We start from the raw sequence: 12,283 nt of genomic DNA, 5'->3' as shown, positions 1-12,283 counted from the left end.
AAAATACAGGTTTTTTTAAGTAAGTAAAGAATATTTCTGAATTTAACAGAGTTCTGAGAGAACGAGCTGTCTGAGAAGACATAGAAAAACTTAGATCAAATATTTTTTAGTTAGCATATTTTAATAACCATTTTATATGTATGTTGATTATGTTCTTAATTTGTTTACATACAAAAATACACTACAATTACTCTACATCGACTTTGTGACACATCGTAAGGTATGGACGTAACAGCGTAATATTCAGCATGTCCACATTTATACATAGGTGCCATTGTAGATTAGGAATCATCAGAAAATTTATATTCAAATGCCAATGATCATTTTTCTTGTTCTTCCGTTCTTAGACTAGATAAGTCACTTGCGGAAAAGAATTACAAAATAAAAAAGGAACCACAACTCGCTGAGGACAGGATTCGAACCTGCGCGGGTATAACCCATTGGATTTCAAGTCCAACTCCTTAACCACTCGGACACCTCAGCTGTGTGAAGATTTACGAAAAAAAGACACCTGCTCTGCGAGTGCGCCTATTTTCAGTATTTGCGTAAGTGTTTCTTTTGTGTTTTAAATTGTTTACTTACAATATTATACCGAGAAGCATACCCATTTGATATATTTATTAATATTATAAATGCGAAAGTATGTTTGTTTGTCTTTTTGTTTTATCATCCATTTTTCATCACAGCTAATGATTTGATTTAAAATCCCTTCATTATTATGCCGGTTGACTAATGTAACGCAGCAGCCTACGCGCGTTTGTCGATTTGTTCCACTCAATTCATGAGGGACCCACCTTTCAAGTTTTTTCACCTTCCTAATTTACTTCAACTGGATTAACTGTTTTGTCATTAACACTGCAGCCTGCAGCTAAATCGGACGTGGTTTGCGATGGATCTGCTTCCATAATAGCCTTCAATTCTTCATTATCAACCTTGTACTTCAGCCGCCCACGGGGCTTGTTTTGCAGGTCGAAATTTCCAGAACGAAAACGTTGGACCCAAAAATACACATCATTAATCCTTCGAGCCGTTTTTGCAGCACTGGCGCCACGGCGGAACTCGTACTCGTAAATAACGCATTATTTTAAGTTTTCCATTTTGTAAACTGTGTGACGCAAAGAAAAAACCAAAGATGGAAAAACATATGGAAAACGGTTTTCGAAAAACAAACGCATGAGTAAATAACTGTATAAATTTACATTGGAATTCCTAACCAAAGAGGAGATATTTGAGATCAAAATGGCCAGTACGACAAAACGCCAATTTCATATGTAAGGACCTAATACATATACCTATTTATTGTGTAATTATTATGTTTATATTTTTTTTATTTGTCATAAGTACATACATACGTCTATGATTAGATATAGGCAGTAATCGATGAAGTTTTCAACAAATTACTTTTAATTGTATCCAATTTAATCCAACATATAAACAATGTTTTCAATCAACATTCCAATATTATAAACTACAAATTCAAGAATCATTTATTCATGAAAGATGTTTTAGCCGTTCATAAACGTAATTTTTTTTCATATTATACATTTTTCCCTACCGTCCATTTCAGTATATAAATCAATTGAGAGGAACTGGCAAGAAACTCAATTGAATTACTTTTTTAAAATGTATATTTATATAAGTGTCTATGTCTAACATTAAATGAAAATGTAGTGCATGTACAACTATTGCCATGCACGCGCGTCCTATTCAAGTAATTGTTTAGTGAATAAGTAATATAAATATATATATATATATAGCAAGGGTATCCGTTTGTTTAATATGTACAGTAGTAAATAATCGTGCATAATATTGAAAACAGTGCAAATCTGAATAAAATCTTATTCAAGAGCTGGTAAATATGAGTTCGTCACTTGACGAGTCCATTAGTGGCAGGCTTTGTGAGGCACAATTTACATACTGGATGCATTTCAACAAATGCACCCGTTGTTTGAGTGCCCCCCGGCTCCACTGCTCTCACACGAGTGTTCCGTTGACCTCAATATTTCTCTGCAACTCCATATCCCATACACACAGTTTAGTTATATATTAGAATCTTAATAATATTATAAACTTCTTATCTTCACTTCAAATCTATCTTCACTTCAAATTTCATTAAGATTTGTTCAGCTTACTCATTAAAAGGTAATGAACGAACAAATAACAAACATACATTTATAAAATTACTAGCTACTCGCCCCGACACACGGGTGTACATGTATTAGGGTACTGGCACCAGTAGTCAGCCTTTTAGTGGTAAGTCTGGGTTCAAACTTATATAAGAAAATATTAGAAAGAGTAAATTGAAAGTCTTTTGTATAAATTAACTTACTCATTTATTAAACTTTGGTACAAAATTAACAAAAATTACAAACTTATCCTTTAATAAAGAGAAAAATACTTTTTAACAAAATAAGGCACTTTTCACCAGTACTCAGCCGCCAAAAACTAGTACTCAGCCATATTGCCACCAGTGGTCAGCCTCTCTTGAGATCAATAGTTTCAAGCTTAAAGATTAAGAGCATTAATAAACAATTAGTCCGGTCATAGAACCTAAATGGACTTAACTGTGCCCTAACAATCACAACAATCAAATACCTATCTAACTTAAATCAGTCGGAAACTTCTTTAGTAACATCATTTAAAAAGATTTCAAGTTCTTCTTTATTTCTAAAAGTTTGTCGCCGATTAACAATTTTTTTTAGGAGTTTATCTTCCTTACTGGTTTCTGTGTCAGGAGTTTCAGGAGATAGGAGTATATTACTGAGAATTTTAATTTTATGCTGTTTGATTTTCACTAAATCTCAGCCTGTCTTTGTGTCTTTACGCTCAATTCCTTATTATAATCATAATTTTTTTTTTTTTTATTCTTTGTAGTCTCCTTGACTTTACTTTTGGTAGAATCTAGAGCTGCTTTTATATTAATACTTTTTTTTTATGTACAAAAAAATATATAAAAAACACACACATTATATATATATGGACGGTATAAACACTGGGTCTACTGTCACCAGTACTCAGCCATGTAACAAACTCTAACTATTTAAGTGGCCGACTATTAGGTTTTTGACAAACAGCGTTAAAACCAGTAGTCAGCCAGGGGTGGTTGAGTACTAGATAATGTATATAAAAACGGGACCCTGTAGTCGGCCACTTCATTATTTAATAATTCTTAAGAAAAACATGATACTTTTCATTGATTACAATGCCAAAAGTCTTAATTAATGTAAATTTTAATACAAAGTGGCCTAAAATTAACTCAAAATGCGGAATGAAATAAATTACCATTTCTGTTAACGCTTCTCACTCATAAAAAAATGGCGCGCACTCCGCATGTCGCCTCGTCAGCCGATGACGTCGAAATAGATTCATATTTAATGTACTTCGCAGCCACGTAGCTATTATGTTTGGATTTAATTCTAGCAATGAGAAGTCATAGAAGCTATTTAAAATAATTTGATTAGGTATTTTCTGTTATAGCGCTATTCCTATTGGTTTTAAACCGAAAAAGGCTGAGTACTGGTGCGGGGCCGACTACTAGTGCCAGTACCCTATATATATAAACCTTCCTGTTGAAACACTCTATCTATTAAAAAACACTTCAAAATCCGTTGCGTAGTTTTAAAGTTTTAAGCATATGTAGGGACGGACAGACAGCGATTGCTTATAGACAGCTTTGTTTTATACTATGTAATGATTAGTGGAAATTATAAATGTACTGACTAGGTATCGATCGTGGCTTATTATTATATAATATCCCCCTTGGTATCATTAAAATATTTAACCAACTCCCAACTTCTATAAGAACTTTAAATAAGAATAGCCTATTTATAAAATACTTAAAGGATTTACTATGTAAAAAACAATATTATAATGTAAGTGATTATTTGAATGATGTAGTTTAGTTTTTATGTAACATTTAATTAATGTATATAACTTGATGAATAATATTAAATTATATGTTATAACTAGTTATATTAATAGGGTCCATAATGATCGAAAACGAATCATAAACATCTTTCATTGTAATATTATGGAATGCAATAAATATTGAGTATTGAGTATTGAGTATTCATATTTTGTTATCTGTGCTATTACTATTGCTACTTTTTAAATAAAATTTACGGTTTATTTTATACATAACATATATAATACATACAAATTCAGAATATATATGTCATATATAAAATGTTATCTATATTTTCTCTAAAATTATTAACATCCGTCGCGTAGTTTAGAAGAGGTAAACGGTGAAACAGACGGACGTAAACAGCCTCTTTACTAAATATATCTGTATTATAGCAAGTTTAATGAGGTAGACAAAGAAAATTGTACTAATTAACAAAGTCGCTTTGTTAGTACAGCTGGGTTTACAAAGAAAATATTGTACTTAGAAACTGTGACGCCATAGACTTTTGTTGGTTTTTTTTAGAATAGTTGTTTTCTTTAGTAGTAGTCGATAAAACTCACGTGAGAATTACAATATTTTAACAAAGGCCATATTACAAGATTTACGATTTATGGATAAAAAAAATACATAATAAAATATATGTACATAAATTATTATTTCATTTATAGAATATGAATATATTAATTAATTTAATAGTAGATGAAAATTTGAAAAGAACAAAAAGTACGCTGAGGACAGGATTCGAACCTGCGCGGGTAGAACCCATTGGATTTCAAGTCCAACTCCTTAACCACTCGGACACCTCAGCTGTGAGTGGTTTGTCGAAATAACGATACGCTATCCATTAGACCTTAAAAATAGTTTTGTAGGCCAATGAAAGTAAATGAGTAATGTGACCTTAAAAATATAACTGGATTTCTGTTTCGTGTAATGTGTGTTTGCTCATAATGATTCAATATGAAACTTTCTGCACTTAGTTAAGGCAGAAAAAGGTCGTACCGAAATCTGGCCTATATATATATATACGTATAAATTATACGTTATACACTCGTAATAAAACACTAGTTAATACCGGCGACTTCGTTCAATTTTTTGAAATAAATGACAGCCACTATACACATTTATAACAATTAGAATAAAATAAAGAATCATTTATTAAAATAAACTTAATTTAGGCACTTTGGAATAGTCATAGTTTATTTTTTTTAATGTAACGCTCATTTGGAAAGCTTTCTCATCAAAAAGAATGAGCAAGAAAGTTATGTGTTGTTCTTTTAAATTATCTTTATAACTGAGATCCGTTTAGCCATTTAGTTGTGAAGACAACGACCTGATAGATACACTTTCACATCTATACATATAAATAAAACTGGACTGTCTGTTTGTAATATTGAAATAACCATTTTTACTACATATGATTATAAATACGGTAAATATACCAAAATATATTTTTTTTCATTTTTGTCTGTCTGTTTGTTCCGGTTAATCTCTGAAATGGGTGAACCGATTTTGACGGGACTTTTATTGGCAGGTAGCTGACGTAATAAGGAGTAACTTAGGCTACATTTATTTTAGACAAATAAAGTTAAATCCCACGCGGACGAAGTCACGGGAACAGCTAGTTTACAATATTTGTACGTATAACATTATATGTTTATGATGATGAATGTATCTACATACAGACAATACAGACATCGCCGTTTTAAACTAGGCTGGGGCCCTTGGGCACACAAGAATACGGGGCCCTTTTGGAAAGTAAAAAAAAAGCTCATTAGGTATAATAATAATACTTAATAATAATAATCTCAGGACAATTCACACAGCGCCATCTAGACCCAAGTTAAGATAGCTAAAGCTTGTCTTATGTGTACTATATAACTGATAAAAATACGTAGATATATTTTTTTAAATACATTCATATATTATACATAGAAAAGACCCAGACCGATACAAACAATCATACTCATGAATACAAATGTTTGTACCATGCGAGGAATCGAACCCGCGACCATCGGATGTAAAGCGGTGTGCTAGACCGCTAGACCACCGAGGTCGTCATAAGAGGGATAAGAACAATAATATTATTGATTTGTGAAAAAAGTGTAGTGTGCCCGAAAAAAATCTTTTGAAAATAAACGTGTGAGAAATATTGTCAGTCCTTCGGGGCCCCCTGAGAGTGGGGGCCCTGGGCGCGGGCCCCGTGTGCCCTTATGGTAAACACTAATACCGTCTTGTGTGGCCTTATGGTAAAGACAGTATTGGCTGCATCAGCTAGTGGGCATTCTTGTATACTAACGAGGTCGTCGATGACGAGCGCGCGCATTTGCACGAGAATGGGGGCCCTGACCACGGGCCCCATGTGCCCTTATGGTAAAGACGGTATTGAATACAGACAGAACCTCTATAGGTAGACACTGTATGAAAACTACAGCGCAAATATGATGTGTTTTTCAATATATTTATTCACGAAAGAATGCTAATATACATGAAATAGGTCAATAAATAAACAATGAAATTTATCCATTACAATGTAATGTTTTCTTCGAGATTCATTTCTCGAAGAAAATAGTTATCAATATTAAATAGATAGATAAGACTTTTATTTGAATTCTTATTTCTTTGAATATATTATTAATATACTGACAGTTGTTTACAGATATACAAAAAGGTCATAAGTTCAATATGCGAGATTGTTCAAAGAGCAAAACACTCATTTACTATAAATATATACAGAATCATCATCATATATCGCAGCCCGGAAGACGTCCATCAAATGACATAGCTAAATCGGAAAAATCTCCACGACGATATATAACGCTATCGCATCCAAACGCCTCCCGCGATCTTGACCAGATCGTCGGTCCACCTTGCTGGAGGCCTTCCCACGCTGCGTCTTCCGGTCCGTGGTCGCCACTCGAGGACTTTTTGTAACAAATAACCATTTAATATAATATCGGTGGAACGCCCATTGCCATAAAAATTTGTGTATGTCGGTCAGACACAGATTCTTCTGCGGATCTCCTCATTTCTGATTCGATCACGCAGAGAAACTCCGAGCATATATATAAATTGTCCTCTGAATGACTCTGATCTTGTTGATGGGGCCCAAAAAAGAGTTGAAAATATATTTTATTAGTTAAAAAAGGTAATCAAATGACGTAGATAAATCGGAATAAAATCTATACATATATAACGTTATCAGTGAAACGCCTCATAAAAATGAATAGCAAACCTACTAAATGGAAGATTAGTTTCAGACGAAACTATTTGCATACTTAGTGCTTAGTGTACATTTTTGTAACAAATAACCTATTTAAAATAATATCGGTGGAACGCCTGATAAAAATTTGTGTAGTCCAGACACAGATAAGATAATATTATGTTCAGATGAAACTATGTGAAAACTGAGTGCTTATTTTGTGACTAATAAGCTGCATGCAAGCATGTATTATATATGTTGATTGTGTTAAAGCCGCTTTAAAGCGGCAGAAACACACATAACTATAACTACGGTCCAATATAGACCAACCGATATATATAAACCTTCTTCTTGAATCACTGGGCATTAAAAAAAGCTTCAAAAACTATTGTGTAGTTTTAAAGAATTAATCATACATAGGGACGTACAAACAGCGACAACAACTTTGTTTTATACTATTTAATGATGACATCGGTGTAACGCCTGATAAAAAAGAATAGCAAAACGATGAAATAAAAGTTTACTTCCACACTATTTGCAAACTGAATACTTATTATACAGTTTTGTAACTAATAAACTATATATTTAATAATCGATTTACTACTGTTTTCAGGAAAAATAATCCAATTAAGTATTTTGTGACTAATGAGCTAACCAATTTTACATTGGTGTAACGCCTGCTAAAAAAGAATAGCAAAATTATTAAATTTCGTACGAAACTATGTGCAAACTGAATGTACAGTTTTGTGACTAATAACCTATATATTTAATAATCGATTTACTACTGTTTAAAAATAATCCAATTAAGTATTTTGTGACTAATGAGCTATTCAATTTTACATTGGTGTAACGCCTGCTAAAAAAGAATAGCAGAAGGACTAAACTTCATACGAAACTCTGTGCAAACTGAATTCTTATTGTACATTTTTTTTGGGACTAATATTCAATTTATTTTTATTAATTAATTCAAATTATGTTTTAAGGAAAAAGTATCCCATTAAGTATACCACGAAGCGATTATGATATCATAAGTAGGACTTTTATTAATTCTAAGAAGTGGTACTTTCAAACTGCCGACCCGCCGACCCTAATGACGCCAGTGTCACTTCTATGAATGAATCCGTGACCCCGAATGACAGAACTTGCTAAGTCAACGTCATATAAAGCCATAAATAAGTGGGCATGACGAATTTTTTGTATTCTGTAACTTTTTTTTTAAATTAGCTGGAAAGATAAAGTAAGAAATGAAAAAGTATTCCACAGGGTGAAAGAAAAAAGGCCGATATTGAATGCTATAGAAAGTAGAAGAGAAAAATGTTCGGGTACTTGATACGGCACGATGAATTTTTGAAACTAATTATCGAGGGAAAGATAGAAGGAAAGAGAGGAGAGGAAGACCAAGGCACAGTTACATCAAAGAAATTAAAGACAGAATTGGAGTCGTGTCGTATCAAGGCTTAAAGAGTATGATGGAGGATCGTGGAGGGTGGCAGGAGCTCCACCGACAAGAGTGTTGCTCTTAAGTTTATGAATGAATGAAAATTAAATGAATGAATGAAAATCTTAAATTTATTTCATTCATTCATTCATAATCTTAAGTTTATGAATGAATGAATGAAACTTTTTTTAATGGATGATAATGGATTGGTGCATCCGTCTGTGCTAACGGACCCTGGTTGTCTATAAGAGATTGATTTGAGCGATAATTTGGCCGCCTTTTGTTTGGATACCTCTCTTTTTTTTATTCCTTTTTGTAATTATTTGTTTCTTTATGCACAATAAAGTGTTTTTTTTAACTTTACACAAATTCTCATCTCCCCTTTAAAATGAGGAGATGGCAACTTACCCCAGAAGCACAGTCGGCCGGGGTTCAGGGCCCCAGGGAGAGAAACTGGCGTACAATGCGGGCAGAATGTAACAGCACCGCTTTCTGCATCTTCTCCAGGAGTGAGACGCCTCATTATTATTATTTACGATAGCGGGGCACCAGTGGAGAATGATAAAATGAGCACGAGGTCAGGTGAGTAACAGTTAGTCCATCATGTCAAATTCACAAGGAATTTATTACGATGGTTTCCAGAGAGAACCGTGTTAGTTGACCTCCACCTGACAGAGTAGGTTGCTAGTTTTTTGTTTTCGGACTACTCTAATGCTGTTGGCCGCAGCTGGCCTTTACAGCTTCACCGGACGTTATGGGGCGAGTGCAGATGGCACTCCAAACCCGCGGAAGGACTTATGGAGTGGCTGAAGGCCAACTCCTGCCCGACGGATACGAGTTTAGGCCGACGGATACGACATTAGATAGATTGCTAGTAAGGGGATTATTATTTAGGATTTTTTTGAAGGTTTCAATATCGTCTTGGTCCGGAAGTAATTCTGTTCAGAGCTGATTCCAGAGTAGGGTAGTTGCAAGGGGCAAAAAAATCTTTTAAACTTAATAGATTTTCTTCTACTATACAAAAAATTGGTGTTGTTTCACCAATTTTCTGGGAAATTTCACCAAATTTCTATAATTATGGTAGAGCGAAATTGGTTACGCATTGAAAGTGAGAACGCATTTTAGCTAACACATATAATCCGCACAATTTTTTAGAACATTCTAGAATATATTTCACTCCTTTTGTCAAGTTTGTTCAAATCATTACCAGTAGCATTTTTTTTCATGGATTATAATGGAACGGTGCATTTAATTTTTGACTCTGGTATTGCGTTCAATTAACTCACCGAAATGTAAATTTGAAGTCTGGGTTTTTTTAATGGATGATAATGGTGTGGTTTATTCGCCTGCATTAACGGTTTGTTAGCAGGGCACCTGTGGAGGATGATAAGATGAGCATGAGGTCAGGTCAGTTAGCACATCGTGGTAAATTCACCAAGAATTTTTCACGATGGTTTCCAGTTGCTAGAAATAAGATCATCAAGCCACATTACTAACAATATCTTTTCTCTCTACCAGCATTAATATAACGTTGGTTTGGTAAGTGTTTCAATTTTGTTATCGAACTTAAAATGGCTTCTGTGAAAAGCGTTTCACAGAAGTTCAGAGGTCACAGGGGCGCGATATAATATAACTGAATTGCTCATAATAAGTCATCGTTCCCATTTCCGAGGAAACTTTTCTCAAGTCATTGCCCTTTTCGTAACGATACCTACTTTTGAAGCGACAATTTATTATATTATTTGAAAATAACTGTAATAAGATAAATTTTTCTTTGCATTTTTATATTGAACTAACTGTACTTCGACACCGTCCATGTGGAATTTAACTTTATTTTTCTAAAACAAAAGTAGCCTAAGTTACTCCTTTATTACATTAGGTACCTGCCAGTAAAAGTCCCGTCAAAATCGGTCCAGCCATTTCTGAGATTAGCCGGAACAAACAGACAGACAGACAAAAATAGTAAAAAATGTTATTTTGGTGTATCTACTTACCGCATTTATATTCAAATGCATGTAGTAAAAAACGGTTATTTCAATATTACAAACAGACACTCCAATTTTACTTATAAGTATACATATGTTGGTGCTTTCGTCCTTATATAATAATAATAATAATAATAATAAACACAGGACAATTCACACAGCGCCATCTAGACCCAAATTAAGCTAGCTAAAGCTTGTGTTATGGGTACTAGATAACTAATTCAAATACATAGATTTTTTTTTTCGTAAATACATACATAATATACATAGAAAACACCCAGACCGATACAAACAATCATACTCATGAATACAAATGTTTGTACCGTGCAAGGAATCGAACCCGCGACCATCGGACGTAAAGCGGTGTGCTAGACCGCTAGACCACCGAGGTCGTCAAACTATATATATATTCTCATATATCAGAAATTCATATAATTTGCGAAAATATACTTTAATAAAAATAACTAAAGGTGATTGTAGGTGTACGATTTAGATTTATCTGTAAATTTTCAGCGAAATGAAACGTGAATAAATCCGCCACAAAGCTGCCCATTAATTGTAGAATTACCTCGTGTTTTGATTGGAGAAGAAAAAAAATCGCCCGGATGGCACTTTCGCTATTTTCATTAAAAAAGAAAAAAGGGCGGATGGCACTTTTGTAGGTCTCAGTGCATGTTAGTGGTCGACGAGAGACAACGGTGGCAGAGTTTGTGTTTGGTACACACAAAGTATCAAATTATTATATCTACCACGTTGGCAAGTTGGTAGAATGAGTGAACTGCTCATTTTATATGTCTGTCTCTAATTATTACAAAACAAAATACACAGTTTACACATTACAAAATAAAAGAAAATCTTTTATTCAAATCCTTGCATGCATGCACAAAAATTTTATTTGATGCATATGAATATAAATACGGTACATGTTTCAAATTACATTTTTGACAATTTTTGTCTGACTGTCTGTCTGTTTGTTCCGGCTAATCTTTGAAATGATTGGACCAATTTTGACGGGACTTTTCTTGGCAGGTAGCTGATGTATAAGGAGTAACTTAGGCTACTTTTGTTTTAGAAAAATAATGTTAAATTCCACGCGGATATATGATATAAATAAACAACTCGACGACCCAGGATGTGCTTGGCGAAGAAGGAATAGACGAGTCGACCCCAAATGGAATGGGAATAGACCAGGCAGAGAGAGAGAGAGAGAGAGAGAGAAAGGGAAAGGGCTCTTTTTATACTAAAATTTTCATTATCTATAGAGAGAGAGTACTAAATGTTAGATATTTCTTAGGATTTTTGAAAATTTCTGAAAACTTTGGCTAGAGTAGTGTGCTTTTTAAAATTTTTGGCCAATATTTTATAAATGACTTAGATCCCATTTATTGAGGGCTGTGAATTAGTTTATAAAGTTGAAAATATAATGCCACATTATGAATTAGATACATTTGTTGGAATAGTTATTACTTTAATTGGAATTTATGGTTCTATTACTTCGTCATCAAATTCCTTTAAATGTATTAAGTGTAGTAAAATCGGTCGATTTGACTTCATTTTTATGACACGAACTTTATATGGGGATGGATTTTTGTAGATAAATAATTAATACAACCATTGTCAGAAAAATATTGCTTCTGCAAACAATAGAGAAATTTTCTCTCGCCCTTTCTTTTTGATACTAAAACCATTATATATCCAAAATGGTAAAAGTAACTCGTCGAAGTCGTGCCAAATACTTTACTATTAGGTAAAAA

The 12,283-nt window shown here is 33.6% G+C and overlaps 2 non-coding genes across 2 annotated transcripts; both read right to left on the bottom strand.

Moving 5' to 3' along the window:
* Window positions 1-401: 401 nt before the first annotated feature.
* On the bottom strand, window positions 402-483 carry Trnas-uga (transfer RNA serine (anticodon UGA)). Its single transcript has one exon. It is a non-coding gene; the product is annotated as a tRNA-Ser (tRNA).
* Window positions 484-4,633: 4,150 nt separating this feature from the next.
* Trnas-uga (transfer RNA serine (anticodon UGA)) lies at window positions 4,634-4,715 on the bottom strand. Its single transcript has one exon. It is a non-coding gene; the product is annotated as a tRNA-Ser (tRNA).
* Between the last annotated feature and the right edge of the window lie 7,568 nt (window positions 4,716-12,283).

Source organism: Achroia grisella, unplaced genomic scaffold, assembly GCF_030625045.1.
Source record: "Achroia grisella isolate CSIRO2021 unplaced genomic scaffold, CSIRO_AGI_Agris_v1 utg970, whole genome shotgun sequence".
Classification (NCBI taxonomy): Eukaryota; Metazoa; Arthropoda; class Insecta; order Lepidoptera; family Pyralidae; genus Achroia; species Achroia grisella.
This window is presented reverse-complemented; position numbering and strand designations above follow the sequence as displayed.